Source organism: Oryctolagus cuniculus, chromosome 12 (assembly GCF_964237555.1).
Source record: "Oryctolagus cuniculus chromosome 12, mOryCun1.1, whole genome shotgun sequence".
Classification (NCBI taxonomy): domain Eukaryota; kingdom Metazoa; phylum Chordata; class Mammalia; order Lagomorpha; family Leporidae; genus Oryctolagus; species Oryctolagus cuniculus.
This window is the reverse complement of record NC_091443.1, coordinates 30413170-30425389: the sequence shown is the minus strand read 5'-3', so window position 1 is coordinate 30425389 and position 12220 is coordinate 30413170.

Sequence of the window (12220 nt, the reverse complement as noted above, 5' to 3'; positions counted from 1 at the left end):
TGGACTTACCCCTAATGGTAAAGCTAGACAAGTGCCATGGGATTCCAATTCAATTCCATCAAGGTGGCAGGTACCAATGCCATGTTACTTGTTAAAGTGATCAGTATAAGTTCATAACTGATCATAATGATAGGATTAAGTGTCAAAGGGATTACATAAATAAGACCAGTGTCTGTTAATAATGGATAGAATTAAAAAGGAGAGAATGATCCTACATGGAAAGCAGAATACATAGCAGACTCATAGAATGGCAAATGCCCTAAAAAGCACTCTGGCCTCAGAATCAGCCCTTAAGAAATTTGGATCTGGCTAAAAAGCCCATGAGAGTTTTGCAGGCATGGAAAGCCAAGACACTGTGGGGAAAAAAAAATGACCTAAATGAAAGGTCTCTGTTAGTGAGATCCTGGTGGAAAGTACAGGCCATCAAGGAAGTAGGTAGCTTTCTCTGAAGGGAGGAGAGAGCTTCCACTTTGACTATGGCCTTGTCTAAATAAGATCGGAGCTGATGAACTCAAGAGGCTTCCATAGCCTTGGCAGCTCATGACAAGAGCCCCGGGTGATTACTGACGTCATAAACAAGAGTGTCAGTTATTAAATCAACAATGGGAGTCACTGTGCATCTACTCCCCATGTAGGATCTCTGTCCATAATGTGTTTTACTATGCAAATTAATGGTAAAACTACTACTCAAACAGTACTCTATACTTTGTGTGTCTGTGTAGGTGCAGTCTGTTGAAATCTTTACTTAATATATACTAAGTTGATCTTCTGTATATAAAGATAATTGAAAATGAATCTTGATGAATATGGGATGGGAGAGGGAGTGGGAGACAGGATGGTTGTGGGTGGGAGGGAGGTTATAGGGGGAAAAGCTGCTATAATCAAAAGTTGTACTTTGGAAATTTATATTTATTAAATAAAAGTTGAAAACAAAGCAAAACAAAAAATAATAAGTACATTTTTCTTATGTTATTTCAAAACATAATAAATATTTACAGAGATAAAAATAATTTGTGAAGCACATTCTGTTTGCAGCAGTGTTCTAGATCCTGGGATGCTAGCAATAAAAATTCTTCTTACATAGCTTCTGAGACTGAGAGAGAGTGAGAGCGAGAAAGGATGGGAAAGAGAGAGAGAGAGAGAGAGACCTTCCAAATGATGATAAAATCAGGGTGTAGGTAATGGATGAAGTTATTTTATATAGGATAGTCATGTTAAGACTTTCAATATGCATTTGAGCAGATTTACAAAGTAGTAGACATTTGGCGAGAGAGTCTAGAGAGAAATGCAGAGGTGCACATTGCAAATCATTTGGTGGCCACAGTATGTTTGCCAACAAGCTGACTTGATCTTCTAGGACTTCTAGTATATCCCACCATTTTGTCTTTTCAGGGAAATTCCATTAGTTTACTTCTTTATTGATCACTTGTTAAGAATAACATCTGTTATTTATTGTGTTCCAATATATCCATTGTATTCTATAGGATTTGGGAGTGGGGAGCATGATCTTGCCTTACTCCGCATAGGTACCTGATGGTAGAAAATCCACTTTCTATTTTGTGCTTTATCTCACTGACAGTGTTTTAAATGATGCTGCCATGTACTTCCTGTAACTGGAATGAGATGCAGTGCTTTGCAGGAGAAAGTATCTTTCCATCCACTGCACATTACAGGAAGAAATGATGTATAAGAAGGAAATGCCCACTTTTCTGAAAGAGGGAAAGACAGATTAATGAGAAATATCAAGCTTATATTTTTTATCTTATGGATGAATCGCAAATGTTTTTACTCTTGGCTTCCTATTTCCCACTCTAATCAAACATCATTCATCATCTGTTATAAATCCTAGGTGGGCCAAATTTATGAATTGCTGCTAACTCAGGAAGCTTATAAGTAAACCTTTGCTTGATAGTAATGGTTGCTTTCATTACAAAGGAAAATAAATATATTCTCCTATGTATTATTTGGACTCAACTTGCTTTTCAGGTCTCAATTGCTAGTCCTCTTATTACCTTTTATTCTAGATGACCAGATTGCTTTACTGATTTCTTCCTCTCCTACATATACTGACCTTGAGTTTCACATGAATCTTTAAGACTTGTCTCAATTTTCCCCTTCCTTATTTTACTGGATTGAAAGACCATTGATTTGTATGCTCTAGTTAGGGTTTAACATAAAGATCTGCTTAGTGGAGAGTGAATAACACATGAATTTTTCTGTTAATTCAATTAGTACTGATTTGACACTTATGCTATGCAAGATACCATGCTAGATGCTGTGAAAGCCACAGGGATGAGTTGGCCTTCCAAGGATATGTTCTATTAGCAAAGGTAAGACAAGTCTATCACTTTAAGACAAGATGCTGATAAGGCTAATGAAAACCTGAGAGGATCATGAAGATTTGTTAGCTCTAGGGTTTTTGGGAAATATTAATCTGATGACTGTATCACTATCTTAAGTTTTCAAAATGTTCACACATTGTATCAATATTCTTCATGGTTATTGCCTACAAATTAAGACAGTGAAGCTCTGACATTGTGTAGACAGAGTTCAAAAGGAAATCCAATACTTTAGTGAAGTATTCATTAGGCTTTACCAAGAGACTTTATATTCTTATTTTTAATTTAGTAAGAGTTTGTCGCTTTTAAGCTTTACCCCAGGCTTCTTGGATTACCTTACGACTGTATGGAATGGAGTGGTAAATTCAGTAGTCATTTGCATTCTTTTTATTGTCTTTTAAAATAATCCTTGAAATAAATTCTTTTTTCTCCTGTAAAATACACGAATTAACTCTCTCTCCGTGGAAGTATTTTGAATTATGTTGATTGGAGGATAAATCAGGAGAACTGCATTTGTGTATATGAATGTTTAAATAATTATCGTTAATTTAAGTGTTCTTAAGAGAGCTTTAGCTACTCAAATGAGCATTTACTTAATTTAAATTGAATTAAAACTGATCTATGAGAGAAATGATTTCTAAAGTGCAACTTGAGTTTCATGGAAATGGGAGAAATCAGAGATGTGTTTCAAAGATGTAACATTGTAAGGATGGGATTTTGAGAAACATGACTGCATTATTCCTGAATGTTAGACTGGGACAAAATTATGGTGCCAAATGGGTCTCCCAAGGGGCAGACAACCTTTTCCAGAGGTTTCTTTCCTGCAGGTGCTGAGTTCTACAAAAGGATAATTTTTTTTTTTGCTTTCAAATTTAGGAGTGTCTAGGAAATTCCCTGAAGAATAATTTTATGGAGAGTATATTAAAATATTCCAGTCTTCGCTCACCTTCTGGATAGCTGACCAGAACTTATAAGGGAAGGAGATTACATAAGGGCCTGTTAAGTAACACGAAATAGGTGCCAAAGCAACCAGTTTGTTTTAGAAATATTTTTTAGAAAATTGCATTAGTAAATCAATATATATGCTATTCTTTTGTTTCCCTGATAGGGATAGCTTGGTCATGGTTTAAATCTTAAAAGCATTTTGTCTGATTTGGTGTTTCTGTTTTAATTAAAAACAACTCTAGAAGTATGAGCAGAAAGTGGAAAGAGCAACCTAGTGAAAATGAACATGACTCACAAATGTGGGTAGGGTCTTTTGTATTGGCTCTTGGCCATCATTATACCTTGAATATTGGTATCAGAAGGAGCACAAGTTTGTTTTTGATTATCAGATAGGTGAGAGCAGGCAGCTGAAGTAAGAAAACAACTGAAAGATCCAGCTAAGGATTAAACCTCCACCTGCAGTGCCTGCATCCCTTATGGGTGCCAGTTTGTGTCCTGGCTGCTCCACTTCCTCTTCAGCTCTCTGCTATGGCCTGGGAAAGCAGTGAAGGATGGCCGAATTCCTTGGGCCCCTGCACCAGCATGGGAGACCTGGAGGAGGCTCCTGGCTCCTGGCTTTGAGCTGGCACAGCTCCGGCCATTGCAGTCAATTGAGGAGTGAGCCAGCAGATGGAAGACCTTTCTCTCTCCCTCTCTTTGCCTCTCCTTCTCTCTCTGTGTAACTCTGACTTTCCAATAAATAAATAAATCTTAAAAAAGATAAGAAAAATCAAGCTGAAGATCTTAAGAAAAGGCCACGAGGATTTTGCAAAGATTTAGAAGAGCTAAATCATGGAGGGGACATGGGACAGGAAAAACATTCAAGTCAAATTTATCTAAGATCTCTTTTGGCAGGGACCCTGTAAGAAAAGCTAACATAGCTTGCTATGACTATTTTTAGAAAATCCTGGTTACAAGATTAGCCATTTGCTGGCATCAGGGCAGTTAGGTGGCAGAAATATTTTTACCACTCCCTGATTGACAAGGATGTTTATTGTGCCAAGACTGTTTCCGAAAGTAGCATGGCTAATACTGAACACCTGCTTTTATTGGGAGAGCCTGGAATTTTGGTATATGCCAGACAGAGGTGCCAGTATAATCTGTCTGCAGTAAAAACCTTGGGTACTGAGGCTCTAATAAGATTTATTAGTGGTCAATATTTCACATACGAGAGTCCTTCCAAAAGTTTGCAAAAAGATGGAAATAAAAGATTCATTTTATAATATGTATTTTCCATGAACTCTTTGACGATCTCTCATATGTCACAATCAGTGCTAGAGAAATTAAGCTACCACAGGGACAAAGCTCTTGAAAGTGTCTTTCTGGTCACCCATAAACTGCCCCATACATCTTTTCCTTTTGCTGATTTTACCTTGCATCCTTTGCTATAGTACATCATAACTATGAGTCCTATGAGTCTGCCTTGCAAGTTATTGAATCTGGGGGTGGACTGGAGACTCTAGGCATTGAACCATAACTGGAAAGTTTTAAGGATGAAATGAGAGTTATAATGTGGGATGTAGTACATTTGGGAATTTAAACAATGGATGAGTTTTTGGACCCATTCTTTACTAGTATTTAAATGTGCACAACGTTGCACAGAAATTAACTTATTTGGACTAGTCAGACTAAGACAGGTGGGGCCCGTATATTCTTTCTCAAACTCCCAGCATAAACTGTGAATCTGGTGAATTTAATCTTTTAGAAGAATAATGGGTAACTTGTTCATGGAAAATCACTAAGTGGACATTCTGTGGAAAACTAGTTCTAGCAGTGCAGACACAGAAAAGGAGAGAAGGCCCTATATTCTGGCAAGACAAAAATTTTATGGCTTTACATTAAACATTCAGAATTAATGTGATAAATATTTCCTAGTTAAATGCAAAGCAAGTTTCTTTCATTTCTCTTTTTTGGTGACGATATTTCATTGATAGCAAACTGTTAGAAATTGGAGCAAAATGGCGTTACATCTAAGAGAGAGTGCTAATTGATAAATACCTGGAATTTAGTGTTAGCAAGTAGTCTGGCTTGTACAATCAGTATCCAAGAGGGATAAGGTATCTATTTGGAGAAACAAGTCCCATGCTTTAAAAAAATTACAATAAAAAATTCAGTCTTTTAAAAACAATGGTTATTTACTTTTTGTGAAAGACAGAGGGAGAGAGTTCTCCCATCAGCTGGTGCACTCCCAAGCGTCTGCAGTAGCTATGGCTGGGCTGGTCAGAACTAGGAACACAATCTGGATCTCCCACATGGATTGCAAAGATCCAGCTACTTGAGCCATCATCTGCTGCTTCTCAGGATAGTCACTAGTAGGAAACTGAAATTTCTAGAATTGGGAGTGAAGCTGGGACTTGAACTCAGGTACTCAGATATGGGATGCAGGTGTCTCAAATGGAGTCTTACCTGTTGTGCCAAATGCCCATGCCAAATTTTAGTCTTTTAAGAGACTATTTATAATTTTCTTCTTTTAAATTTTTGAGATAATATATCTTAAATTTACATTATAGTCGAAGGTTTAATGCTCCAGTAAATAGAGTTCAATAAATAAAAAGTAAAAAGATCATACTTCAGCAGCAATATAGACAAGGGATATAAACAAAAGTCAAATGAAAATATGCTCAAAATTTAGAGTAAGTTTTAAAATAGTCATAAATAATTAAAACTATAGTAGTTTATAATTCTTAGCAATTTGCTTGATAAAGATTTAAAGCAAAGTTTGACCTTTAGGTTTGACCTTTAGACATGAACACATTATATCAAAGAAAAACCTGAACCACCATATTTATAGCAGCACTGTTCACAAAAGCCAAAATATGGTAGCAAACAAGATGTACATCATCAGGTGAATGAACAAAGAAAATGTAATTTATATATATATATATACACACACACACAAAATGGAATATTATTATCTGTAAGAGACTATTTTTTTTTGACAGGCAGAGTGGACAGTGAGAGAGAGAGACAGAGAGAAAGGTCTTCCTTTTGCCGTTGGTTCACCCTTCAATGGCCACCGCGGCCGGCGCACTGCACTGATCTGAAGCCAAAAGCCAGGTGCTTCTCCTGGTCTCCCATAGGGTGCAGGGCCCAAGTACTTGGGCCATCCTCCACTGCACTCTCTGGCCACAGCAGAGAGCTGGCCTGGAAGAGGGGCAACTGGGACAGAATCCGGCGCCCTGACCGAGACTAGAACCCGGTGTGCTGGCACCGCAAGGCAGAGGATTAGCTTAGTGAGCCGCGGCACCGGCCAAGAGACTATTTTTAAAGAAATCTTTGACTCTTCCTTGACCTGCCCACTCACCAAGGGGAAGTAGTAGAATATCCTTTTGAGCTGTATAATATGTGATTTAGGTGTTATGGCTTTGGGTGTTTTGATACTTATAGATTTGTGAAAGCATGGAGAGGCTGCCACTGTGCAACACTGAGAATGCTACAAAGATGAACACTGAAGATAGTGATTCCTTACAGAAACAAATAAAAGATTTATATTCTACCCTGTTACTGTTGTGTTTCCTAAATTAGGGGAGACAGCTTTGAAATCATGTGTTCTTGGGACTGCCACATTCTTACCATCCACTACTGATTGGTACCTTTAAACACTAGAAAGTAATTGGAATGTTGTTCAAAAAGCAAATGTGTTTGGAAGATTTAATATAATTGATTAATTTGGATAATTTAGATTAAGGTAATTATTTAGGATAGAAGTGAAGATGTGAATTTCACTTTGTGTTGAGTCTTTCATTTAGGACAACATAATATCAAATAGAATGAATATATAGCTTATTCAACAGGATACATTTGAGCGTGAAAGAGGACCTGTAATAATTACATTAATACAACATGTACAAACTGGAATTCTTCCTGAGACAACTGAAACATATGGTCATCCCAGACACTACATTTCTACTTCTTTCATGAGATTCACAGGTATTTGTGAAATTGTGAAGTATTTTAAATGTGGAAGGAAATACTCATTCAGAAAATGTGTTGATAATAAAATATGGCCTCAAAATTCTTTGTCACTTCTCCCCTCAGAGGTGGCATTTATGACACCACCCCTTGAGTCTGGGTGGCTTCTGTGACCAACAGAGAATGATGGAAGTGACGATATGATTAAATCAATATACAATGTAGCTTTTGCTTTGTTCCCTAAGACACTCCTATTTGGAACTCTAACTAACCAGGGGCAGCCATGTTGTGAGGTAACAAACCTGTATATATGGAGAGGTCATACGCAGGTGTTTTGATCAGCAGTCCTTATCTTTAAGTTACACCAGTTTTCATATAGGTGAGTGAATGAGCCTTTAGATAACCCCAATTTATAGCCTTCAAGTCTTCCTAGCTGAGGCCCATGCCATTGTGGAGCAGATATGAGCCATTACTGCTTTATCCTTTCTAAATTTCTGACTCCAAATCCATGAACATAATAAAATGGTCCTTTTAAGCCACTGTGTTTTAGGGTAATTTGATGTATAGTATTGTAATGGGAGTACTGTGCTTTCTATTTGTGTATTTTCTCTTTCAAGGGACTCCAATACTTGCTCCCCAGTACAGCTGGCTCTGAGTAGAGAAATCACACTCATCTACAAATATACCATTGGTCCTCCCTGAGACTGATTCCTTTGTTTTTAGCTACCTTATCCACATATTAGCTATCCTGAGGCACATCTGTTTTCTTTCTTTCTTTTTAATATTTATTTTATTTATTTGAAAGACAGAGTTACAGAGAGAGGTAGAGACAGAGACAGAGGTCTTCCATCTGCTGGTTTACTCCCCAATTGGCCACAACAGCCAGAGCTGCACCGATCTGAAGCCAGGATCCAGGAGATTCTTCCAGTTCTCCCACCTGGGTGCAGGGTCCTAAGGACTTGGGCCCTCTTCTACTGCTTTCCAAGGCTATAGCAGAGAGCTGGATTGGACGAGGAGCAGCTGGGACTAGAACCCGGAGCCCATATGGGATGCCAGTGCTTCAGGCCAGGGCTTTAACCTGCTGCACCACAGTGACAGCCCCTGGCACATCTGTTTTCTTGAAACTTGCTTTATGGATTGTTGTGCTTGAATATTGGTTTGTTCCCTTGAGCTCATGGAACAGTTTAATCTCCAAAGTCATATGTTAATGGTATTAAGAGCATGGAAACTTAAATTGTCTATAGTGTTTGGAGGTAAGGACATTGGGAAGTGATTAGGATTAGATAAGGTCATTAGAGTGGAGCCTCCATGGTTAATACTAATGGTTTTACAAGAGGAGAGAGAGAAAGAAACCACACATACACCAGCATATTCCCTGTCTCTTGCTGTGTGATGCTATGTGCCACTGTGGGATTCTGCCAAAAAGAAGGCCATCATCACATGAAGTCTTATACCTTGCACTTCCAGAATCATGAGTCAAATAGGCCGCTTTTCTTTATAGCCTGCCACAAGTATTTCTTAATAATAACAAAAAGCTAACTAGTATATATACTCTGATATTTAATAGACTCTTTTTGTTCCTCAAGTTACAAAATAATACACCCCAGTATCAACGTTAGAGCTTTTTTTGTGTGTCTTTTCTCCTTAGGTGTGAGTGATAATATAAGCTCCTTGAGGGCAGAGGACATGTAGTATATTTTGTCTTGTGTAGCACAGTACAGTGATCAACAGAAGAAAGAAAGAATATATATTCTTGGTATTTCCTGGGACCATATTTATATTTTGAAATTTCCCTTTGACTTCAAAATGCGATAGATATCAGATATTGATATTTGAATGGTATTATACAGTATAATTATGAATTATAAAGAAAAACCAAGAGAGACTATGTTAGATGTACCTGTGCAAGATGAATTAATAAGATTCTGGGAAACAAAAGCACACAAAATAGTTTTATTTGTGGGATAAACAAGGTTCCCACAATGTACCAGTACATAATCCTTTATTACTAGGTAGATTTAGGTCCTTTTAAAGCCTTTGATCATGTTTTACAGGATAATAAAATTTCTTGGGGTAAAGCAAAGTCTAAATTCTTTCCCATAAATTAGTTGATATTTTATTTTGCCTAAATCAATGGTTGTCTTCCAGTAAGGAAAGCTTTAAGACAGGTTTATTAACAGAGATAAAAGAAAAATCTCAGTGAACTAGAAAAATGTCAAAGAAATGCAGAACACTTTCAGGCTAATTTTTTTATGAGGGTTTCCAGGTTCTAAGAACATGATGGTAGTATGGTCTTGATGAAATTTGATACCCCTTGGGTGGGTATTTGGCTTGGTTGTTAAAATGCCAGGTGGGATGCACTCATCACCTATCGGAGTGCCTGAGTTCAAGTCTGCACTCTGCTTCTGATTCCGATTCCTGCTAATGTGGGCCTTAGGAGGTGGTAGGTGATGGTTCAAGTAGTTGGATCCCTGCCACGCATGTGAGCGTCTTGGGTTGTGTTTGGGAGACCTACACTGTGCTCCCAGCTCCTGGCTTCAGCCTGACCCAGCCTTCACCACTGCAGGCATATGGGATGTGAACCAGCAGATGGAAGCTCTCTGTCCATCTGCTTCTCTTTCTCTCAAATAATTATTTTAAAATGACACTCTTGCAGTATCTGTGGGCTGATAGTTATTCCGTTATATTTCCTCTTCCTGAACCTTACTGAATGTTGAAATCTGCAATGTTGGGTAAAAGCTTCCAAAATTTTCATTTTATCTCCAGGAAATAGCATAAAGTAGCAAGGGAAGATTTGGTGCTAAATTAGATAACTGAATATGGACAAACTATGCATAGCTATAGGGAATTGTTATTGGAAATACTTTTTTTTTTCAAAGAAACAGTAAAGACACTATTTCACAAAACTATCTAAATGTGGTCTGTTTAGTTTTTTTAAGAAATAATGTTAAATCCCAATTATAGGTTCTATAGAATTTTAGTCATAACTGAAGACCTTTAAGTTTCTGCTTATTCATATTTTATTGTGTCTCAGAAACTGTCTTATTCCAGTTCTGTATATGAACATGGTATCTTTTATCTTGTACATTTTTTTGACATTTTATCATTCTAAGGATGTGATACAGGATTAGAGAGTTTTTAGTAAATAATCATAATTTTTTTTTTTTTTTTTTTTTTTTTTTTTTTTTTTTTTTTTTTTTTGACAGGCAGAGTGGACAGTGAGAGAGAGAGACAGAGAGAGAAAGGTCTTCCTTTTGCCGTTGGTTCACCCTCCAATGGCCGCCGCTGCAGCCGGCGCACCGCGCTGATCCTGGCAGGAGCCAGGAGCCAGGTGCTTTTCCTGGTCTCCCATGGGGTGCAGGGCCCAAGCACCTGGGCCATCCTCCACTGCACTCCCTGGCCATAGCAGAGAGCTGGCCTGGAAGAGGGGCAACCGGGACAGAATCCGGCGCCCCAACCGGGACTAGAACCCGGTGTGCCGGCGCCGCAAGGTGGAGGATTAGCCTATTGAGCCACGGCGCCGGCCCAATAATCATAATTTTTTAAAAAAAATAATCATAATTTTTTAAAAAACTTTGACTTCGGCCGGCGCCACGGCTCACTAGGCTAATCCTCCGCCTCGCGGCGCCGTTACACCAGGTTCTAGTCCCGGTCGGGGGCGCCGGATTCTGTCCTGGTTGCCCCTCTTCCAGGCCAGCTCTCTGCTGTGGCCAGGGAGTGCAGTGGAGGATGGCCCAAGTGCTTGGGCCCTGCACCCCATGGGAGACCAGGAGAAGTACCTGGCTCCTGCCTTCGGATCAGCGCGGTGCGCCAGCCGCAGCGCACCGGCCGCGGCGGCCATTGGAGAGTGAACCAATGGCAAAATGGAAGACCCTTCTCTCTGTCTCTCTCTCTCACTGTCCACTCTGCCTGTCAAAAAATAAAAACAAACAAACAAACAAAAAAACAAAAAAACAAAACAAAACAAAAAAACTTTGACTTCTCCAATACCATGGCTCCTAAAAAGTCTTGATTTGCTCACAAGGAGAAATAGTTCATCAAGAAAGTTCTTAGACCCTGCAAAAGGAGTTTTTCAGGACTTATATGTCACAACTGTTTTTACAATAAATTCAGGAACCTAGTGAGACAATTTGATGGTATCAGAAAGCTATTTTAATTAGATGATTTATAAGATGTTGCAAAAGAAATCAGATATTGAATAGCCCAGATCAAGAGATAGACATATGGGTTCATTTTAAAATTTAGGAATGTGGGGAGAGACATGTTAGTAGAATATGCACTGTGGTTCCTACTTGTAAAACACTAGTTCAAATAAAAAGTGAACTGGATCTTTGACTTCTTGTTTTCTAAAACATCTCTTAGTACTGTATCCTTGAGGGACATATAAATCACAAAAGTATTCTCCAGGTCATTAGCGGTAGAATCTGGAGAACATTCTAGTCACTTAGGTCAATGGTTGATCATCCTTTGCTTTTTTTATTGACTGGGTGGACAGTGGGGCATAGGAAAGGGCTGGTGACAACATCTTTTCATGTTCTGAGTGAAATTTTAGAGAGCTCATATGTCATGGATTCTATTTGAAATGCAAGGTTTACAATAAGAAAATACAGATAAGGGAACAAGGAAAGACTTCAGCTTCATTTCCTATGGTACAGCAAGCATTTTTTTTTTATCATGGAAGAATAGTAATAAAATTTGCATATTAACTTTTTTGCTTACTTTTAACAAAAAAGCTACCTTTAATAGGGTTGATTAGGCATTTGGGGATTGAAGTATAAGCAGAAGCACAATTTACCAACTGGTTAATTGCGTTTTTCTGTTGTATACCTCGATTAATTTGGTCTTTTAATAACAGTAATGAAGCATAGTTAGAAAGAAATGAACCTTGTTGAAGGGAACTGCTTACTTGCTATTACCTACTTACCTCTGAGCCCCAGAAACTCTCCATACTCGCAATTTTAAAAGTAATATGTGCTCCTTATAGA